Source organism: Anas platyrhynchos, chromosome 7 (assembly GCF_047663525.1).
Source record: "Anas platyrhynchos isolate ZD024472 breed Pekin duck chromosome 7, IASCAAS_PekinDuck_T2T, whole genome shotgun sequence".
Taxonomy (NCBI): domain Eukaryota; kingdom Metazoa; phylum Chordata; class Aves; order Anseriformes; family Anatidae; genus Anas; species Anas platyrhynchos.
Window position 1 is genome coordinate 29,540,323 of NC_092593.1, and position 19,445 is coordinate 29,559,767.

At 43.3% G+C, this 19,445-nt stretch overlaps 1 long non-coding RNA gene across 14 annotated transcripts in view; it reads left to right on the forward strand.

The window, feature by feature from the left end:
• Positions 1-18,824, forward strand: part of LOC110353247 (uncharacterized) — a 54,622-nt gene extending 35,798 nt beyond the window's left edge. For 13 of the 14 annotated variants that reach the window (XR_011810734.1, XR_011810740.1, XR_011810736.1 and 10 more), the window contains one exon: positions 16,618-18,824. This is a non-coding gene — a long non-coding RNA (uncharacterized lncRNA). Of the gene's footprint in view, positions 1-11,391; positions 11,513-16,617 lie in introns of all 14 variants that reach the window. The other variant, XR_011810744.1, reaches the window with a different exon arrangement.
• Positions 18,825-19,445: the final 621 nt, after the last annotated feature.

Here is a 19,445-nt window from a genome sequence, read left to right on the forward strand (position 1 = left end):
CCTTTTGTTTTCCCTAGTTTCCGCCTCAGCTGGCCTTGCCAAAACTCTGTTCTGGGTGAGTCCAGCACTGTGCCAGTCATAAGAATCCATGAGGCTGGCTTTGGCTGCAAGCCAGAGTCATTCTGGACACATAAGTGTAACTCAGGAAACAGATCTGGAGACACCTGTTCACAAACCTCATGGTGGACCTATGAGACTTGCCAGAGACATGGGAACTTGAAAGATGATGTGATATCCACATATGATTCTGTAACAGAAATAACTACTACATGTCACAATCTTCACCATCACTCAAGAAAGTGCATTTCTAGTGACCTTCTGTATCACTCAAGATGATACATTTCTTTCTAGTGCTTCCATTGCATCATGTTGAATTGTGCCAGTATTCTGCCTGGAATTTTCTGTCTTGATTGCTATGTTACATATATCAATGGTCACATTTAAAAGTGTCCTCACAGTTTTGGCAACACTTAGATAGGAAATGTTAGAAGTGCACGGGTATCTAGTGTTCACAACACTTACCTGTCCTTTCTCCAAAACTTGGCTATGTTGACTAAAATTCTGATTCTGTACCTAAAGCAGAGCTGAATTTCTTAAATTAAGGAGTTGGCTTCTAAGTTTTGTGCAAAACCCTAGGATTATCTTCATCAAACTTAAAACATTGAAAAAGGGTAGATATCCTAGCTAATTCTTTAAGTACACCTGCATTTTGCAAATTAAATGTTCTCTGAAGATGGGACCATTTTTTAAATCCTGGAGGATCCTAAGATGATAACATGAAGATTTTCCAAACATTTCATGTGATTAAAAATGTATTCCGGTTATTCAGAAGAATTGCAACTCATAAATTGAAAGCTAAATTGTAAGAATATCAACATTTTGAAATTATAAATGCAACAGACACAATTAGGTCTGAAACAAAAGACCATAGAGAGCTGAACAAATCGCCCATACCTCTCTTTATTGGATTTATGTGGTGAGGCTGTGGCAGCAGGGGCTGCAGGGAGGTACAGAGCCTCGGCGCTGCCCGTGTGAGAGCAGAGCCAGCTTCATCCAGCAGGGACCTACACATTTTCTGACGGGGGGTTGCATGTAGTTACTCTGTATTTTAATAACAAAACAGTATGTGAAAGTATATCGGAAGATCTAAATAATGGTGTAACAGGAGAAAAAGTCTTGGAAGCGTTTCTATTTATCTTACAAACAGATTAATCTGGGTCCTTAAAAACAACCAGTCTATGCATAATCATGGTTATATCCCAGCTATTGAGCAAGAAAGAATTAGGATGTTTGAGTGCCTTAATTGTATATTCCCTTAATGCATCCAGATCTCTTTGAGGTGTAAGTTTAAATATCTCTTGTTTTTTTTTTTTTTTTTTTTTTTTGGTTTATTAAGGACTGGGTGACCACACAATTCATGAGAGGTCACTGAAACAAATGTGATGCTGAACCTTCTACCTCAGGGCAGACAGAAAATGTGCACTTCTCTTTGCTGCAAAGTTTCCTCGTGTCCTTATCTTCAGAAGTGTTCGGCATCAGCTTAACTCTTTTCCTGCTGAAATCAATGGCAGGATAAAGCTGTTTCTCCTTTGAATTTGCTTGCTTATATTTTGATAATGTCATTTTCATTGTCTTTAAGGAATGGTGAGAATTTTTTTCTTGAACAAAAAATGATTTGACTTCTTTCAGACTGTTCTGCAGCAATCCACATGCATCACAGGGGTGGAAGAGAAATAATTGGCCTATAACTTTGCACAGCTCAGGGAAAACATACAATTAGCATTGCTGCAAATTGCTCCCGGATGAAATTGGTGAGATGAAAAGTAAAAAAGCCAAAGAGCCCTTGAAGTTGGAATATTTCCCTGTTCGCCGTAGGATGTTTATGATCTTAAGACATCAGCTGTATCTCTGGGTCTTGTTTTCATAATGAAGTATCTCTTGAGATTTCTTCCACCAGAATAGTCAGTGTTAGCGTGGGAGACATCAAAGTAAAGCTAGATAACTGGCAACTGGCACGGCAGCGTGGGGTAAAAGGTGAATACTTTGTGAAATGATGCCTGCAGGCTGTATATTACACATCAAATACAGGCTCTCCAGAGCTTTAAAACCAGAGCACCATAAAACTCTAGGTGACTCCCTTAATGGGTTTAAAAATAATTCTCCCAAGCTTGCTCCCTGTTGTTCACATAGTCTCTCACCTGTGATAGAGAGCAGTGGCAGGCTGCAGTGAAGGAATGAGAGGGGAGAGGAGACACAGAGCAGGAAGGAGCCAGAGACAGCTGGTAGTCTCACAGTATAACAACTGCTCCAGCACTCCCCAGGGCCAGGGGCCAGGTGCAAGGGTGGATGTTCAAAGGAGACTGAGGAGGGGAGGTGCCCAATCTCATGTAAAATCGTTGCAAATTGGGCAATTATTTGCCTTAGGCTTCTATGTTTTGTAGTAATCTCTATGTGGGGGAGAAAAAGAGCATGTGTAGCTTAGGCCTTAAAGGGTGAGATGGTAATTTGACATTTCACTCTTCTTCACATGCAGTTTGGAGTGCCCAGCTCTTTCCTTTACAGTCCTGTTTTTATGCCAAATGTAAAGTCTGAAGCAGTTCAATGGGCAAGAATCATGCAAATTGAGACAAATTCATCGAGACGCAGAGCCAGTCTGAACTGAGTCTTGTACAGGTTTCTGGAGGTTTAGGAAAAAGCAGTCCCAAAGGATTCAAAACATTTTCCCACTTGACTCCCCACTTATACCCCAGCATGGTGGGAAGATGCCAGCCTTGATGCACCCATGCCAAGGAATAAACCATTCCCTAATCTTGGTTTGTTACCTTTTGTCACTAGAATAGGCCCAAGAAGACTTAAAATGTCCCTTGTTATTACTGAATGCTACTGAATGTCTCCCAAGAACAACAGGCATGGGGAGCTGAGACGTGATATTTCTCATACAAACAGAGATCTGGGAAAACTCAAATTCCTGTAAAGACCTGTTTATTTCTCAGGCCAGTTGTAACTGAATCTTTACAGCAGTGGAAAAGATCCCAAGGTATAACTCTATGATATTATTTTTTTTCTTCTTGAAAATTTCCCCTCACTAATGAGTTCATCTTCTGGTGGTTGAGCTATTTTAAAGCACTTTTTTTTTTTTTTTTGTCTTTCATGGGCTGAGTTTCTAAGCTTCTAGGCCTGTAAAAAGCAGTGTAACCTTCGTATTTAGTTTCCATGCAATCAGATGCCAGGTCTCCATGCTGCAGCCCTCCATTGAGTCCTTTTTACCCATGACAGTAATTGCTCAGTGATCTCCCTGCCCTCATTTCCACCTACAAACTTTGTTTTTTCACCCCTGTTCTACTGTGAAGGGGGAGCGAGAGAGCAGCCTGGTGGAGCTGAGCTATCTGCCACCATTAAACCACAACAGGGGCAGAAGATTGTCTGTCTCTGGTGAATGAGTGAGAGAAGGTGTTAGCAAAGATTTTGTCTGAAGTGGTTTGATGAGAGCTGGGAGTCTGGGGCCGATTCTGTGGTGCTGTGGGAGCTAAGGAAAACACATTAGGAAACCTTAATTTTGTTGCCCCAGGAAATGCTAGATTTGATTAAAAGGATTTCTGACCAGGATAGTTTGGGGGTGTAGGCAAAGAAAATGCAATTTTGGCTGTTTGACACTGTGTGCAGCAGTGCTTGTATTATCCTTGGTGAGTTGGAGGTGATGCCAATGGCAAGGAGCCTGATACAGGGTTGCTGGTAGTTGCAGCAAGAGCATGCCTTGAATCCATGGCTCTGCAAAAAAATAAAATAAATAAAATTTAAAAAAAAAAAAGGGGAGAGAGAACAGTGTAATTGGCACTAGGTAGCAGGTGTGAAAACCCCAGAGACATTATCCAAAAACAACCTTGGCCACTTAAAAATCAAATCCCAGCCACCCTCAGAAGTGTTTCTCTCCTTGCTCTCCTAGTAATGACTTCCTCACAAGGGAACAGCCCTGCTGTTCTGTCCCTGCATGGACATCTAATTGGGACTCCTCCGACCAGCCAGACCGTGAAGGAGCAATTTAATGTGAATTTACTGCGGACTCTACCTAGGAAATGAGCACCATGCTCCTGTGAGATGGGTCTGGTTTGCCCCAGCCCTAAGCTCTAGGAACAGGGGCAGAAGAGGAAGGAACTGTTGCTAAGCCCATAAAAATGGTCATCTGGAAAAGGCAGCCACTGTGGGGCTGCTTGTGTTTAAAAAAAAAAAAAAAAAAAAAAAAGTTGTTGTTTGTTTTTTTCATTATATTGATGCTGGGGTTGGGGAGGAGAGAGTTGAGCTGAAAGTTGTTTGCATGTTTGCATGCAAGGGGTATAACATTGTCTTGAAGTCAGTGGGATGTACTTACAAGGTCCTTATAGGGATCAATAGCCTGTTTGTACAGCCAGGAACCAGGCTGTAATGTGGCAACATTACCTGAACAATGACCAGGACAGCATTCTTGGACATGGCGATCTTGTGCTGCAATGTCAGACCTAGGAGACTATGACTGAAAGCATATGCAAGAGAGCCCCCAGTCTTCTGCTTTTGAGAGCAAGGAAGAAAGGCAGATGGAAGTGTCTGATGGTTGTAGAGACTTGTTCCCAGTGATTTCTGTGTGCTGGATCTGTGCAGTAGAGGTTGAGATGCTGCTCCTGCTCTGGATCACAGCAGAAGCCTCTTGCACCATGGGGTTGGGTCTTGGACTGCATCAGTACAAAACTACTTGGTATTTTTTCAGGGTGCTGGAAGGGAAGGTCAAAGTTGCTTATACCTCTCAGTTCTTTCCTTGAAGCAGATTTTTGTCCATATAGCAAAGGTATGATCCCGGGCTTTTGAGGCATATCCTTTCTTCATCCTGTAAGTGATGTGCAGTGTCAGTTAATCATCTTCATAACTTGTCATTTCCTTCCTCTGCTTTGCAGTGCTCAAAAGTATTTTGAAGGCTTATGGAAATAGCTCCATATTGTTATGGGTTTTCTCTCTAAGACTCGCAGTGGTATGTTGTACTTTAGGAACAGAGGATATGGATGTGTGGAAGGCCCACCATCTGTGGTCTCCTAGAGGGACCTCTCTCTCCTCCAGAGTCCGCTGGCTGGGACTGGACCACAACAAAGAACCTTAACACAGGGTCCTATCTCCTCCAGGCCACAGCAGTTGTGTCCTATGGAGCAAATATCATGAGGGGTGCCAGCGGAGGTTCCATGTTCACCCGTTGCTGATGATGAGCTTCTAGCATACTGTGGCTTTTAATTATGAAATTATACTCCCCTACTCCCCACAAGAAAGCTAAAGAAACGACATTGAAATTTGTGTAGGTTAAGTATTCAAGTGCAAGGAAATGCCAGATTTATAGTTGCCACTATAATCTTGCACATGTGCTTTGATGCATGTACTTTAGTAACCTGACTCCCTGCATTTCCCAAACAGACTCATAGGAAGCCGAATTATGGCTGCCCAGGTAAGCTTGGATCAGGCATTTTCAGTTTCCGAGTGCCTAACTCTCCCACAGACACAGCACTTTGACATCAGGTGACGTGAGCATGTGTGCAAAGCTGATGGCATGGTGTTTTGTGTGCAATGTAGCTCGGGTTGGTGAGAGATGAAAGCGTGCAGGTGGCCCTGGTGTTGTATGGCTTTGAGGGTGTTGTACATTGATAATCTCCACTGCCAGAACACTTAACAAATTTTGTAGGTTTCTGGCTACAGTGGGTTTAATTTTGCAGGCAGCTTTAAAATGTGGCAGCATCTGACCTTCACTAAAACCAAAGGCATGCCTGTTGACTGTTGACTTTCACCTGTAGTATCCTCTCTGGAAATCAGAGGTGTTTTTGTAGTAAGACAGAAACAAACAAAAAAAAACTTTTTTTTTTTTTTTTTTTTTTTTCTCTGAGAGGATGGGATTAATATCTTGTTCATTCATGACTCTGTTTAGGAATTCATATTGTGGAAGTTCAAAAAGTACTTTGCCAACAATTTTGTGTCCTGTGGGTAGGACACATCCAACTACTTCTCCTGTAACTGTGCAGAATGTTACATGGCAGTAGGTGTAATGAACATTTGTCAGTATAACTTTACCCTGTTACCTTTCTGATGCTCAGCATGCTTGGAGGTGCTCCACAAACTGAACCAGAAACAGACCTGTGTCCTTATTCCTTCTGCAAACAAAATATATATATATTTTGCCACAGAGGAATTTGACTAGAAAATTAAATAATTTTTAAGATTAAGGCTGGTAGGAAAGGGTCCCGCTTTAGTTTCCCTGCATTGTTTATGGTGTATACAGCTCCTGTTCATGAACATCTTTACACTGGCGTTGCCCCACTGCAAAATTTAAAGATGACCAAGAACATAGAAGAACTGCAGTTAGTTCATACGAATACCCACACTGAACTCCAGTCCTGCCCCACAGCTTCATACCTGCTACACTTTCCTGCAGTGGTTTTAAAAAGTACCAATCCCTTGGTTTGGAAAAAGCAAATTCTGAACCACCTAGCAAAACTGCGTAATGAAAAAGACTTTGAAAATTCCTCAGACAGGGTGCCCAAGTGGCAGTCCCTCTCATGGGGTGATGGGGTGGCTCTAGGCTTGCACCCTTGGCTGAGTCTCCAGGCTGCATGCAGTCTGCCCTAACCACAGCCCACAGGAAGCATCAGTTCTCTCTCAGAAGGATGATCTTGTGAGGAGGTGGCACAGCAAATGTTCTTTCCGAGATGGGTTTAAATAACCTCAGTGAGTGCTGGAAGAGAACGATGACCCTGATTGCTGACAGATTTGTGTAACAGAGAGGATACAGCCAAAGCTGGGGTTTCTCTGACTTGTGCTTCATTTCAGAAGTCCAAGTAACTTGCAGAGATTGAGTTCTGCCAATGAAACTTTCCATTTGTGTTCTCCTCTTGGGCTGAGCTCCAGTATCCTTCATTTATCAGAGGAGCTATGATATCCTGGTAGGAGCCCTTAGAACCTAAAACAATGTAAAAGGACTTGGGCATAACAACACATCAATGTCTTCCTCATCTCTCAAAGGCTGGCTCAACAACTTGAATGTTTCTCAGAGACCAACAGTATGAAATGTAGTCTGAATACTTACTTGATGACTTCTCATTATGCAGTGATGTACCTCTCAGATACCCTATTCCCCAGCAGTATTTCCGCAGCTGGATAGAGAGCAATCACCCAAACCTGAACTAAACCACTTTCTTAGCTGCATACATGCATTATATTGATTTGCAGTAGAAGATATAATTGTGATAAGTTGAGCTGAATCATATCCTTTGAAAGAAGAAATGACACATGAATTTGTTGTGAGGTGGCATGTATCCTGGTAGCAAAAGGAGCTGGACATGGGAGTGAATCAGATGGATGAATCATTAATCATTCACGGAGTTGTCAAAGCACAGGTCAGTTTCCCATAAAAAGTTGGTTGTTTAGAACAAGTTGTCAGAAGACCAGCTGAAACTGATATGACCTTGTCTTGCTTCAGAACTGAATGCTGAATAATTTTGTTTTTTACCTAATCACACAAAAATGTTAACATTAATAAGGACTAGAAATTCCCCACTTAAACAAAACATCTACATGTTACAAAAATCAAATGTTTGCAGATTCCCAGTTAACACCATCACTGAAAAAATATCCCCCTCCCCCCGCAGCTGTTTTGATATTTAACAATGCTTTACATTACAGCTGCTGTTTAGCTAACCCCAATTCCTTTTAAGCTATCTGTTGGGATCTAATTCAGGTCATATTGAAGAATTTCAATCTATCCCAATCCATCATTGAAAAATAATTCTTTTTACTAACCCTTTCATCTAATACCAGGTGTTAAGAGTCCACCCTCAACTGAAGATGCAAGAAAAGGCAGAGGATATGCAAATAAGGAGGGAAAATAGACTTTCCTAGTCTATAAATACATCTTTGGGAAGACAGTTTTTGATGTAAGAGAGTTTTATCCAGATGGTGAAGACATAGGGATGTATCACTTCAGGAAAAGACTGTCAAAAGAAGTCTACTGATCCTACAGCAAGGAAGTTAAGTGCTCTTCAGCTCTTACACTTCCCATGCTTCCTCTGGATTGCACTAAAATAAAACTGCTTCATTTGAATGTGAGAAGAAATACGCCTTGTTCCTTTTCACATTCATCTTAGTGCACTTTAACACTAGGTGAGCTTCCAATGGGTAGTGAAAAGAGGGAGCATATTACTCAAATTATAGAGAACATCCTTGACTACAGATCTGAAAACAATTACAGGGAGAAGTTATAATCAGGAAAATGCAAATTTTAAAATACATCTGATGTGGCTCCTTGCCAGACAGAGGCACTGAAACCACAGGAACCATCAATGGAGCTCTGTTGTGTCTTAGGTGTCTTTCTCCCTCCCATTTATGCTTAGGTAGTACAGTAGTCTTTGCTGAGCTGTAGCTTTGGATGAGCTGCTTGGCATCTGTGCAGTAGCTCTTGGCACATGCATAAGGCATTTTAAGAACAATTATGCTGTTGGTGCCCAGATCAGATTCCCTACACACTGATCCTTTCACTAGTCTGTCTTTTCTCTTGAGTCTCTGAAATCATAGTTAGAAACATTCACTGTAATATTTTCATATCACATATCATTAGGCATTTTTTCACTGAGTTGCAGTTCCATTTGTCTTTATTTTACTGGCATCGTTTGGAGACCACACATGATGAATCAGCATGTTCTGCTTGCTCTGGTGCTGTCATATCTCTGATGCCTTCCTGGGTTGCATGCTGTAGTCAGATATAAACTATTGTGTCTGCTCCAGGAGTTGCTGCGTGAAGTCCTCTGGTCTGTGTGACACCTGAGGCCACAGTAGGTTGCCACAGTGGTTTGTTTGGCTATGAGGTATGAAACAAAGAAATCTTCTTAACAAAAGGATGGCAGTGGAAGTTTTGGGCCAAAATGAGAGATAGCAGCAGTCCTTGCCTCTTGACGTCTTTAAATCTGGGTGACAGAGCAGGTGAACAAGGGGTAAAAATAATGAAAGTGGAGAGCAAGCACTCCATCAAAATGTTCTGTTTGAGTCTGGAAGCAATATGTATGTCATGAGCCTCTCTCAAGTTGGAAAAAGAGGTCTGGTGGGGTAAGCACAGCTGTTTGCCCAAACAGTGAGTCAGGAAAGCCATGGGTTTGACTGGTGCCACAGGCAAGCTTGGCCAGGAGGAGCAGGGAAAGCCAGACTTGGTACGTGGAACCAGAGCATTTAGCACAACTGAAGTAGTAAGAAGATGTGGCAGCTAAAGCAGAACTGGTGCTACAGCCTACCCATAACACGTGAGAGAGGGCATTCAGCAAATTCAGATGCAAACTACGGTCCATCTCTGAGCAAAGAGGCTAGGCCAATCACACATGCTCTGGTGCTAATTATTTACTTCATTCCTGTGTTGTGAGAGAAGAACAGGCTAAAACAAATGAGAGCTGCAGGACATTGGAAACCATTGGACACCCTGGAACAAATCGGAATCAGGAAATACAAGGACAACCTGTGGATCAAAGGGTATGAATCCAGGTTCCCAAATAAAGGGGTGATTATGTGAGCAGTTAAGGAGGGATTAGAATCGTAGGTGATAATAGTAAGCAGCTGGAAAGGGAAACCATAAAGAGCCAGAAATAAAATAAAAGACAGGTGGAAAAAAAAAAAAAAAAAGAACAGATGAGGGAGGCGTGATGGGAATCTTACCCTAATTAAAGATTTAAAAATATGAAATGAAGTGCTCTGAGGCACCTCATGTTCATATAAAATCATGGAATGAGGCACTCTGAGAGGTGCTGTGACTCCAGTTGATACCCTGGCTTCGTCCACATCTTCCTGGGTTCTGATCTGGGCAGGAGAATGCATATTCCCCGAAGGGATGATCCTCTTAAGAAATGCTTTTGTGATAAGTGTGGTCTTTGAAGTGTTACTGAAATGCTACTCCTGTTTGACAGGACTGTGGTCAAGCAGAAAACTATTCTAGATGCCTTCAGCATTTCCTTTATAGTGGATGCTTCTTCCTTAGCCAGCTGCTGGAGGCTTAGAGTAGCCTGCTGGGATTTCAGGAAACTAGAACATGACTGTGTTGAGCTGGAGGGAAAAAGCCTCACAGATCTTGTCAAAAGCACTGAACAGTCTGTTCCAGGAGCTGCTTTTCTTCTTTACTGCAGGCTTGTAGTTGGGATTGAACACGGGTGCTTTACAGCTGATACTGAGGCCCATGGTTGCTTGAGCAACAGCACATCATTGTTCTTCAATGTTCTTCAAAGCCAACAAGAGCTGGGTCTAAGCCCTGTGGCTGACCTGCCCCTAGATCTATTGCAAAAGGTAGCTCTTAGAGGAAAGTTAAGCTAGTCTGCCTTTTTAGCATGCCTTTTCTTTCTTATGTGGCTAGATCACACGTAAGATTCAGGAAAATGCCTTTTACATGCAAGTTAGATCTATCTTTGCACTGAAAAACTATGGCTCCATTATTTCCAATTCTGGTTCTTCATAACTTTTACATGGAGTCATTATAATTCCTCTCTACTGCTCAAGAAACTGTTTGAAGCTAAAGACAGCAATACATGGCAGAAAGGAGGGCGTAAAGCCAAGTTAACTTGAATTTGCTTTTGTTCTTCATTTCAGAATAAGAAGCTATCCCAAGCCCTTCGTATTGGTATATGACCTGATCTCTTTGTTACAGCTCCTCTCTTTTTTCTTCCCCTTGCAAGGACCATCAGGTTCATGTATAAAAAATATGTGTTTAGGACACAGAGAAGGTAAAGTGCCCTGGTGCTTCCAGACCTAGTTTGGGGCTTTTCAGAGCTGTGACACCTATCAGGAGTCAGGTGAAGAGGAGAAGGCAAGCTTGTAGTAGTAGTTGCACCACTTGCTCACCACACATGCACAGGCCATCTTCCTATACAGACAGAAGCTGATGGATCGGCCAAACATCAGCTGGAATTTGGGCAAGTGGGGATGGGGTTTGGAGGATTTTATGCATGTTTTGTACAGCAGAGCTGCTTGACTTGTTGCCAGTGGCAGCTGGCTGAAGAGAACTTTCCAGATTTTATCACATTTTAGTGGAAACTAGCATTCAAACTATGCCAGGCTGTGGGGCCACGATCTCACCTACGGGGGGCTGAAGTTTCTTCACTGCCTCCTGCTGTACCATGGCATTGTGTAGCTGATGATTTGATGCTGGTGCCCTTCTGAACAGCACATCCCAGGAGGGTCAGAAAGCCTCTCTCTGATCGTAGATCAGCAATGCCAAGCTCTTCCAAACACGCTGAGCACAGATTAATTTGCAGGAGCCACTGATGACCCTTGAAGTTCTCATGGAAAAGCATGAAAACATATAATTCATTCAGTCATCTCCAGCATCTAACTGCACTCAGACTAGTCTCTTGTTTTTTACAGCTTCCTGTCTTGTCTCGTCCCCTGCATGACTTCTGCTAGAAAGGTTGCCAAACAGGCCACGAAAGAACCAAATGCCAGCAAGTTTGATGCTTTTCTTGCTATCTTCTCATGCGCAGGGCTGGTGGGTTGTTTGTTAACATTTTCCCAGTCATATCTACCCTTGCTTTTTCTAGCCAATGGCTACTCGCCAAAAGCATCTTTTTAATAGCTAAATAATAAAATTATTGCAGTTGGAGCTGCCTCAAAATCTCAATGAATTTTAAAGGAGAAATCTCTTATGACAGTGGAGGAATAATAATACATCTTTTGAGGCCAGAGGAAACCATGTGGAATTTTGAAGTTATTTCTCCTTCTCCACCCTTCAACCATTTCCTAAAATGTTTTCTTGAACCAAACTAAATCCCACATTTGTAACCAAACTTACTGCCACTGTGAATGCCCATGATAGAGAAGAAATTGTCTAGTAAGTGTCAAGTTTCTGGTTTGAAAAAGGCTAATGTAGGCAGAGCTTGAAGTTAGAGAGTGTGTCCCTGATTGTGTGTCTATAAACTTCCACTGGAAGCCTGAGGGGCTGGGGGGGAGGTTGGCCCATTTATCTCATGTGTCATAAATGAACATGAGCTCCAAATAATGGGAATGGTCCGGTGCTGATGAGTTGGGATTTGGGAAGGCACTGATCACTTTGTGGCTCTTCAAGAGATTCCCTGTTGTGAATTTAGGCTAGCATCCAGGATGTGACAATTCAGCTAGAGACACTATTTATGTGACTAACTTGCATCCGGGGGAAAGGGGTCACCCAGAGCTCATGAAAGGAGTCTGTTCTGTTCCCTTCAACTCTTTTACAAAAGAAAAAAAAAAAAAAAGAAGAAAAAAAAAAAAACAGAGAGAAAACAAAAATGCAGCAGGGACACTAAAACAACAGGCTTCTAGTCTCTTGTGACTTTTGAGGTGGTTCTTACTGCTTTGCTTCCTCTCAAACTGTTTCAAGCAGTCCTAGCAAGTGGTAGCTGGAAGGATCCAGTGAGAGATCCTGGGAGTGATTTACATTTGCATTTTCAGTTCAGGTACAAAAAAAAAAAAAAAAAAAAGTGACTTTTTAAGAAGGCATATCTATCTGTTCTCTGTGTGTTGTGAGGAGGCAGGATCTGGGGTTCAAGCTGGCTTTCCTCTGGTTCTTGCACCACTAGGAATGTAGATTCAACTAACCATGTCTGCTGTTGGTTTTATCTGTCCAGCTGCTATGCTGGAGTCAGTGCTATTCCACGTATTTTATGTTCAGACTAACACTTAACTTCAGCAGGAGTATTTGCCTTGTACTAGTTGATGCTTGGGTGTGTTTCAGACACTTTCATTGCTGGGTATAGCAAGAAGAAATTGTCTTCTGTACCTACAAGGGAGTTTTGTTAACTTATTCCTAAATGTGAATTTTATTTTTGCTCTCCTGGTGGAGCTAAAACTAAAGAAGCAGAGACCAGGAGTAAATTTCTTTTGGATTTATGTGATCATTGCTTCAGGTCTCCATAAACCAGGACTGAATTCCTGCCCCTGATTTACCACCCCTTAATATCAGTATCTCTGTTGGATTTAACTCGCACTGCCCAAGCCTGTCTTCCCTCAGTGATGGATGCATGGGATGCAGCGACACAATGTGTTACCTCCATCACCTCCCCAGCAGCATACAAGGTTTTGTAAGGAAAATTGGAAGGAAAATATTGCAGCCACTTGTCCCGTGCTGCAGACCAACACCACAGAAGGAGGTTTCCTTGCTTCCGTGCAGCTCTTCGGTCTGCCAGCCACTGCGGTGAGAAAAGTCCAGTTCATCCAGCGATCACAGTCGTCTGTGAGGTGGGAAGCACTGGTCTGTCTCATCGGAGGAATACAAGGGGAGTGCAGCAGTGAGCAGTGCCTTGTGCAGGGCCAAGGAATGTGATGATAGAAGGGTGGCTCGGAGCAGGAGGGCTGCGAGAAACGATAGCGAGGGCTAAGGGTCAGGCTTGAAGAGCAGGGAAACTTATCCCCCGTTTTTCTCCTGCTGGCCATACCACACTTCATCCATCTGGTTCCAGTTTGACCCCCTGATGTGTTTGGTGCAATTCTCACATTGCAGCCCCAGCTCTGCCAGTCCCAATGGCAACAGCAAGTGAGCTGACTGTCAGCATATGCTCAGGCATGTTAAAGTGAATGAAAGCAGGTACATCCCTTTTTTTTGGTGGTTGAAAGGAGCCGGGGGAGGGCAGCTTGGGGGAAAGGCACTTATTACAGGCTCTGAGACCTTGGGAACAGACAGCTTCACGTCTGTCGCACATACTGAAGCCATTTTCCCCAGGCAATGAGTTAGATAGCACCTGATGGACTGCGGCGTGCTCTGTTGGTTTTGTTTTATATTCATTTTTTTAAACGTGTGGTGGCTGACTGCATGCGTGCATTTGGATAGGACACCTGGTTTCTCCGCTGGGGAACTCTTAGATGCAAACAGATGGAGAAGCTGTCAGGGGGAGTCTTGCTCCAGGGATAAAATTCAGCGATGGTTGAGGTACATGGAGCAAATGGCATTTAGGCATCTGCTGGCCTAATTGCTTCACTTCCCTGCCTTCCCTCCCCTTCCCCCCCTGACCTGCAGTCAGTCTGGGAGACATATGAAGTATATTGCTGTGAGGTTTTAAAATACTTGGCAACGAGGGAAGTGTTGGGTGAAAGATAAAGCCAGAGGTACCTTTTTTTTGTGGTGTGAGCCAAAGATTATTGCAGGTTTGGAGTTCTTGGGCAAGGATTTTGCAAGAGAATCTGTTTTGTAACTTTTTTTATTGTTTTATTGTTTCCTCTGTAGACAACATGCTTAGCTGGCTCATTACAGCATTTACCAAGAATTTGTTCTAGGACAGGATTAATTAATTTGACTGTCAACATGTCAGTTTTCCACCACTGTTCTGTTTCGTGGTCTCCCTTGGGGAAAAAGAGATCAGCTCAGGGGCAAATGCTTATGGTGATGGGCATGCTGAAGTCTCCTTTTCCTCAGAAGATACATTTATTTTAGGGATAGAAAGATGTTTGTATGCATTTACAAAGGCTTTAACCTAGAACTTCTTGGAAGTGGTTGCAGTTTGGGACACTTGTATGTGCCAGCAGCAAATACCATGTTGATTACCTTTTGTTCTGACTTGAGAGAGGATCCCAGGAGGTGACTGGAGAAACTGTTGGTCCTTCAGCTTCTATCATGCTTTCAAGTGAGATGCTGGCAACACACTAAGGCACAGGAAAAAGCAACGGTCCCCTCTGAGCAAGGGAAGAGCATTGGGTCTGCTGGCAAAGCTTTGATGGTATTTACTAAGGAATCATGAGAAGAACAGGAGCACTACATCTCTTTTCCACTCTTCTTTCTGAATGAAGTTTGTCAGTAAGGAGAGAAGCCAACACTGGCAGTTTCTCTTCTCACATGGCTGAGATGCAGCCAAGTGCAGGAGAGGGGAAGTCTGTAAGTTTGCTTTCAACCCCCTGTGCTTCTGAAAAAAAGAAACTTGCAAATTCAAGTAATAGCAAGAGGAAAGGTCCTGTAGCTTTCAGTAGGGATAAATGGGCAGGAGCAGAGGTGAAGGACAGATAAAGCACAGTTGAAGTGGCATGAACAGACCAGCAAACCTGTGGTGAAGGCAAATCCTTGTTAGTGGTAAGTAGTCCTGCAGAAAGGTGGTGGCTGTGTCTGACCTGCATTCAGACTCCAGTGTTAGAAGTAAGAGCAGGTTCAGTTGTTAAAGCACTCATCCAGGACTGAGAAGGTAGGAAAGATTTCTGAAAAAAAAAAAAAAAGAAAAAAAAAAACACCTCGGCTTTGCTCCTGCCTCTTGTGTGACTGCAGTCATGTCAGCGGGGAGTCCTCCAAACCACTCCTTGTCGTGTTTCTGCTCCTGTGAGTAGTCCTGTAATAATTAAGCTTGCCATCCTTCTCCAAATCTCCCCCTTAAAACAGGCCCATAGATGTAATAGCAGTGAAAATTAATACAATTGCTGATGATCACTGATACTTGGGGTTATGTCAGTGTGCTTTTTGCTAGTTGTCATTGTTTCTTTGCCATCTTTCCACCTCCATTTTCCTTGCATCTGCCCACGTCTTGGACTGTGAACTCCCTAGAACATGGACCAACTGATGTGTTTGTACATTTTGTACACCACCCTGACCTAAGCTTCCAGGTATCACCAACTGCAGATGGCAAATGGTGGTCTTATGGTGGTTAGAGCCCTGGGGGAGAAGGGGATGTGAGGAGGACATTAAATGTTTGCTGTGCTGCTGAGTTCCTAGGAGTTGTGGGACATCTGTCAGAAAAGCTTTATTTAACCTAAAGATCACGCAATCCCAGTCTTCACCCAAGTATCCCATGTCTTTTTCACTACACATGCTCTTTAACCCAGCTCTTCTGAAGAGTACTCTTGTCCCATATGATTTGCATTAGCTCTAATGAGAACTATCCATGCAAATCTCCCACTCAGCTAACGGTGACAGTTCCTGGTTGACAGGCTAATCTCATCCATGTGGAGAGCTTTTCAATTAGGTGGCTTTATAGCTCAGTAAAATTAAAACTCATTAACTTTTTAAAAAGAAAAAGAGTTTAACATCTTATTTGTGGACAGCAGGCCTTGTGCTTGCAAACGTTGACTGCTGTATGGTGTTTAATGGCCCAAGGGAGACCTGTTGGTAGAGACAGGTAGAGTAACGAAGGGATGGAGGTCCTGGAGATGACATTCAGAAATGCACAGCATTATTGCTGTCTTTTACAGGAGCGGAAAGTATCCAGGTATCTGTGTGTGGCTAATGTCTTCCTTTATAGGTGTTTCTGCATGGACTTACATCTCCTGCTGTATGCAGTGGGGTAACGATCAGGTGTGGTCCTTAGAGATGCTGCACTCCATACTCAGGAGCAGCTGGTACACTCAGGACTGAAAGCAAGATTCAGGGTCAGACAGAAATGTTGGCAGGATATTCTCCAGGATGCTAAAAAGTGTATTTCATGTTTCACAGAAGCCAAGAATTCCTCTCTTCTGTGGATTTTCTGTTTTTAAACACTTTGGGACTTTGAGGTGTTAGAGAAGTAGTAAATGACCATGTAAGCAAGCAAGTAGAAACCATGCTGGGAACTGTTCTAGGATTAATGAGTTGATGTGTCCCAGGACTTTTATGTGTTCACCTCTATTATTTCAGTAACCCCCTACCTGTTTTCTTCTTTTTCCCCACAGATGTGAGGAGCAGGCTTGGAGCTTTAGACAAGAATTGAATGTTCTAAACCAAAAATCACTCTCTTGGCAACTGTTGTACAAGTATAGCCAATGCATGAAATATCTTCTCTGACTCCTCCTGCATCTGACTTTTCCTTTTTGATGTCTCTGAAGCCACGTCTGTTTGACAAGGCTAAGCTGCTTGATGCATATCTTACTCCCCTAGCCAACAGAAGTGCAGAAAATGGGTGCTTCAGTAGAGTCAGTAGGCAGTGTCAGATGAAAGACACACTTCTTCCTGCAATTCTAGCCAACAGTGCTTGCTGAAAGAAAAATATAGCTCAAGAGAAGTGTATGTGATATTTCTTCCTCCATCCAGCACTCAGCTGCAGTTCCCTGTGCACCTTAAGGCAGTGATCGTTTGCCAGAGCATACACGGATGGGAAAAAATATCACTGGAAATAGCTGAAGCTGTGATATTTATCTTAAGACAGAGAGGAGTTCTACTAGAGGCCTGATGCAGGCTTCTCAATCTCTCTCCATCCAGGCATGCAGGTGGGCTTCGCCTGGCCACATTCTCCAGCCACGCACTGCACACCCAGCAGGCACGCACGGAGCTCAGCCAGGAGAACCCATGCGATGGTGGTGTGTGGGATGCCAGATTCCTACCAGGTCAGAGACAGGTCAGGAGTGAGAAAATGCAGAAGAAATGCAGCCCAACTCATTCCACAGGCCCACTGTCACGCTGCTGTTGAGTCTGTGTGTGTGTGTGTGTGTTGCAATTACGGTGCAGAGCCCACCAAGTGTATCTGAAGAGCCGGCTTGGTCCCTGGTAAAGGAATGTTCCCAGACGTGCTGCAGAGACTTTGCCTCTCGTGTGATATGTACAGCATTTCTTTCCCTTTGTTCCAGAAAGGAGCATTTGGCTTATGGTTACTTGGACGCGTTGCAAAAAAATAAAGCATTGCATTATGAGAAAGGGAGCCACTCATTAAAAAATAAATAAAAATAAAAAATGCAAAAAGTCGTGTAAAATGTGAAATAAATATAGAAGAAAAGAAACCCTGTACAAGAGCCAACTGCATCAAAATCCCCATAAATTGTGAAGTTTTCAGCACTGTGATGAAGTCATGCAATCAGGAAGATTGTGGTGTCTTGAGGAATGACGCAGTCCAACTTGCAGCCCACACGTAGCTTGCCTGCCGTGCGTCCCAGCAGCAAAACAGGCGAGGTGGAATCCGGCAGCGATCAGATTCCCCCAGCCTGAGCCCCTCACCCTGCATCTTGGCTGCCCACAGCATGCTGTGCTTCCAGGTCTGGGGAAAAGGCTGGATGTGGTAAGGCAGGGAATGCAAGGCTAAGCAGGCAGGATTGTCCTGGTTGTTTTATTAATAAACAGAAAAAGCAATTCGAGTTTTTGTTTGTTTGTTTGTTTATTGTTCCTTGCTGCAATATTCACCATGCCTAATTTTGACTGTGGTTCTGATTATGACCTTGCAGCTCAGACCTTGTAGTGCTGAGAAAGACCCTACATGCTCTGGACCCCACTCCTCTTTCCACCACAGGTACCCCTTCCTTCCTTCATGCCTCTGTGCCTTGCCAGTCCCTTGGGATCCCTGAGAATCCCTCCATGCCACATTACATACTGTGCTACATTACTTACAGAAAAGATAATTTGGTTCCCACAGCTATAGAGGACTTCAGAGAAGACTGTGGATCTGCTGATCTGCATCAAGGCAAGATGTGAGATGCCGTCAGGGTCATAGGAAGCTAACAGAGATGGTGCCAAGCGATGGGACAGGTTTCCATGAGTCATGGAGCTAAGAATGCACAGCAAGAAGTACCATCCAGTTGATTCCCAGCCACCTCCTCACAATGATCTGAATTTCTCCATTTCAGTAAAACTCCAGATTTTTTCACAGAACCACTCGCAGCTCCTGGTCAGTGGGCCGTGCATCGTTTGCTTTGATTACGTTTGTGGTTTCTTTATGGTGGAGGCTCGCTGCCTGCTCAGACAGCTGGCTTGATGGTCTTCATATTTTCCAAAACCACTTGACCTTAACTGCAGTTAATTTGTGGGGCAAGGCTGATGAACAGCAGGCCTCCCGACTGCTGTCCTCAATCAGCGAGGAGCAGGGACAGAGCCCTCCTCTCACCCTGAAAGGGAAGGCACTGCCCAGCAAAGCTGTGAGGCTTGTAGAAGCACGATGCCAGGAGAGCCCAACACATGGCTAATGGTAAAACCACCACACATTAAGAACAGAGTTTTTTTCCCAGAAATATCCAAACACTTTGGCAGCTCAGCAGCAGCTCAACACTTTGGTTACAGTGAAATTTCACAGCATAAAAAGCTCCTTCCTGGCTCTTTTAGGAGTTGTTTTTGCATTTCTGAACCTCACATAACAAAAGGCATGGTAGTGCAGAAGAAATTCAGCCTTTGTGTGGCTGCAGTGCTCAAATAGGAAGGAGCCTCTCTGAATCAGAAAACGAAGAGAAGGGAAGTATGAAGGAGTCCAAGGACATTCCTTGCACTCTTGGTATGTGAGGGCAAACAAAAGGCACACATTGCATCTTAATCTTTGGCTGTATCTGATAAAATAATTAATGCTAGAAGTGATCAAAATAATTCTCCTAATGAACAGTTTTATCCCATCTCCTGACTCCCCTATACATCAGCAGCAGAAACACTAATGTGCTAATTAGCCATATGCTAATGAATTAAATTGTCACTGCTGTCTTACTGCAAGATCTGTATTATTGATCGTATTGAAATCAGATTCACCTCAGTTTGTGTTTGCATCTGTGATCATTCTGAAGGGTGCTTCTGTGTGCCTAAAGAAACCCCTGGT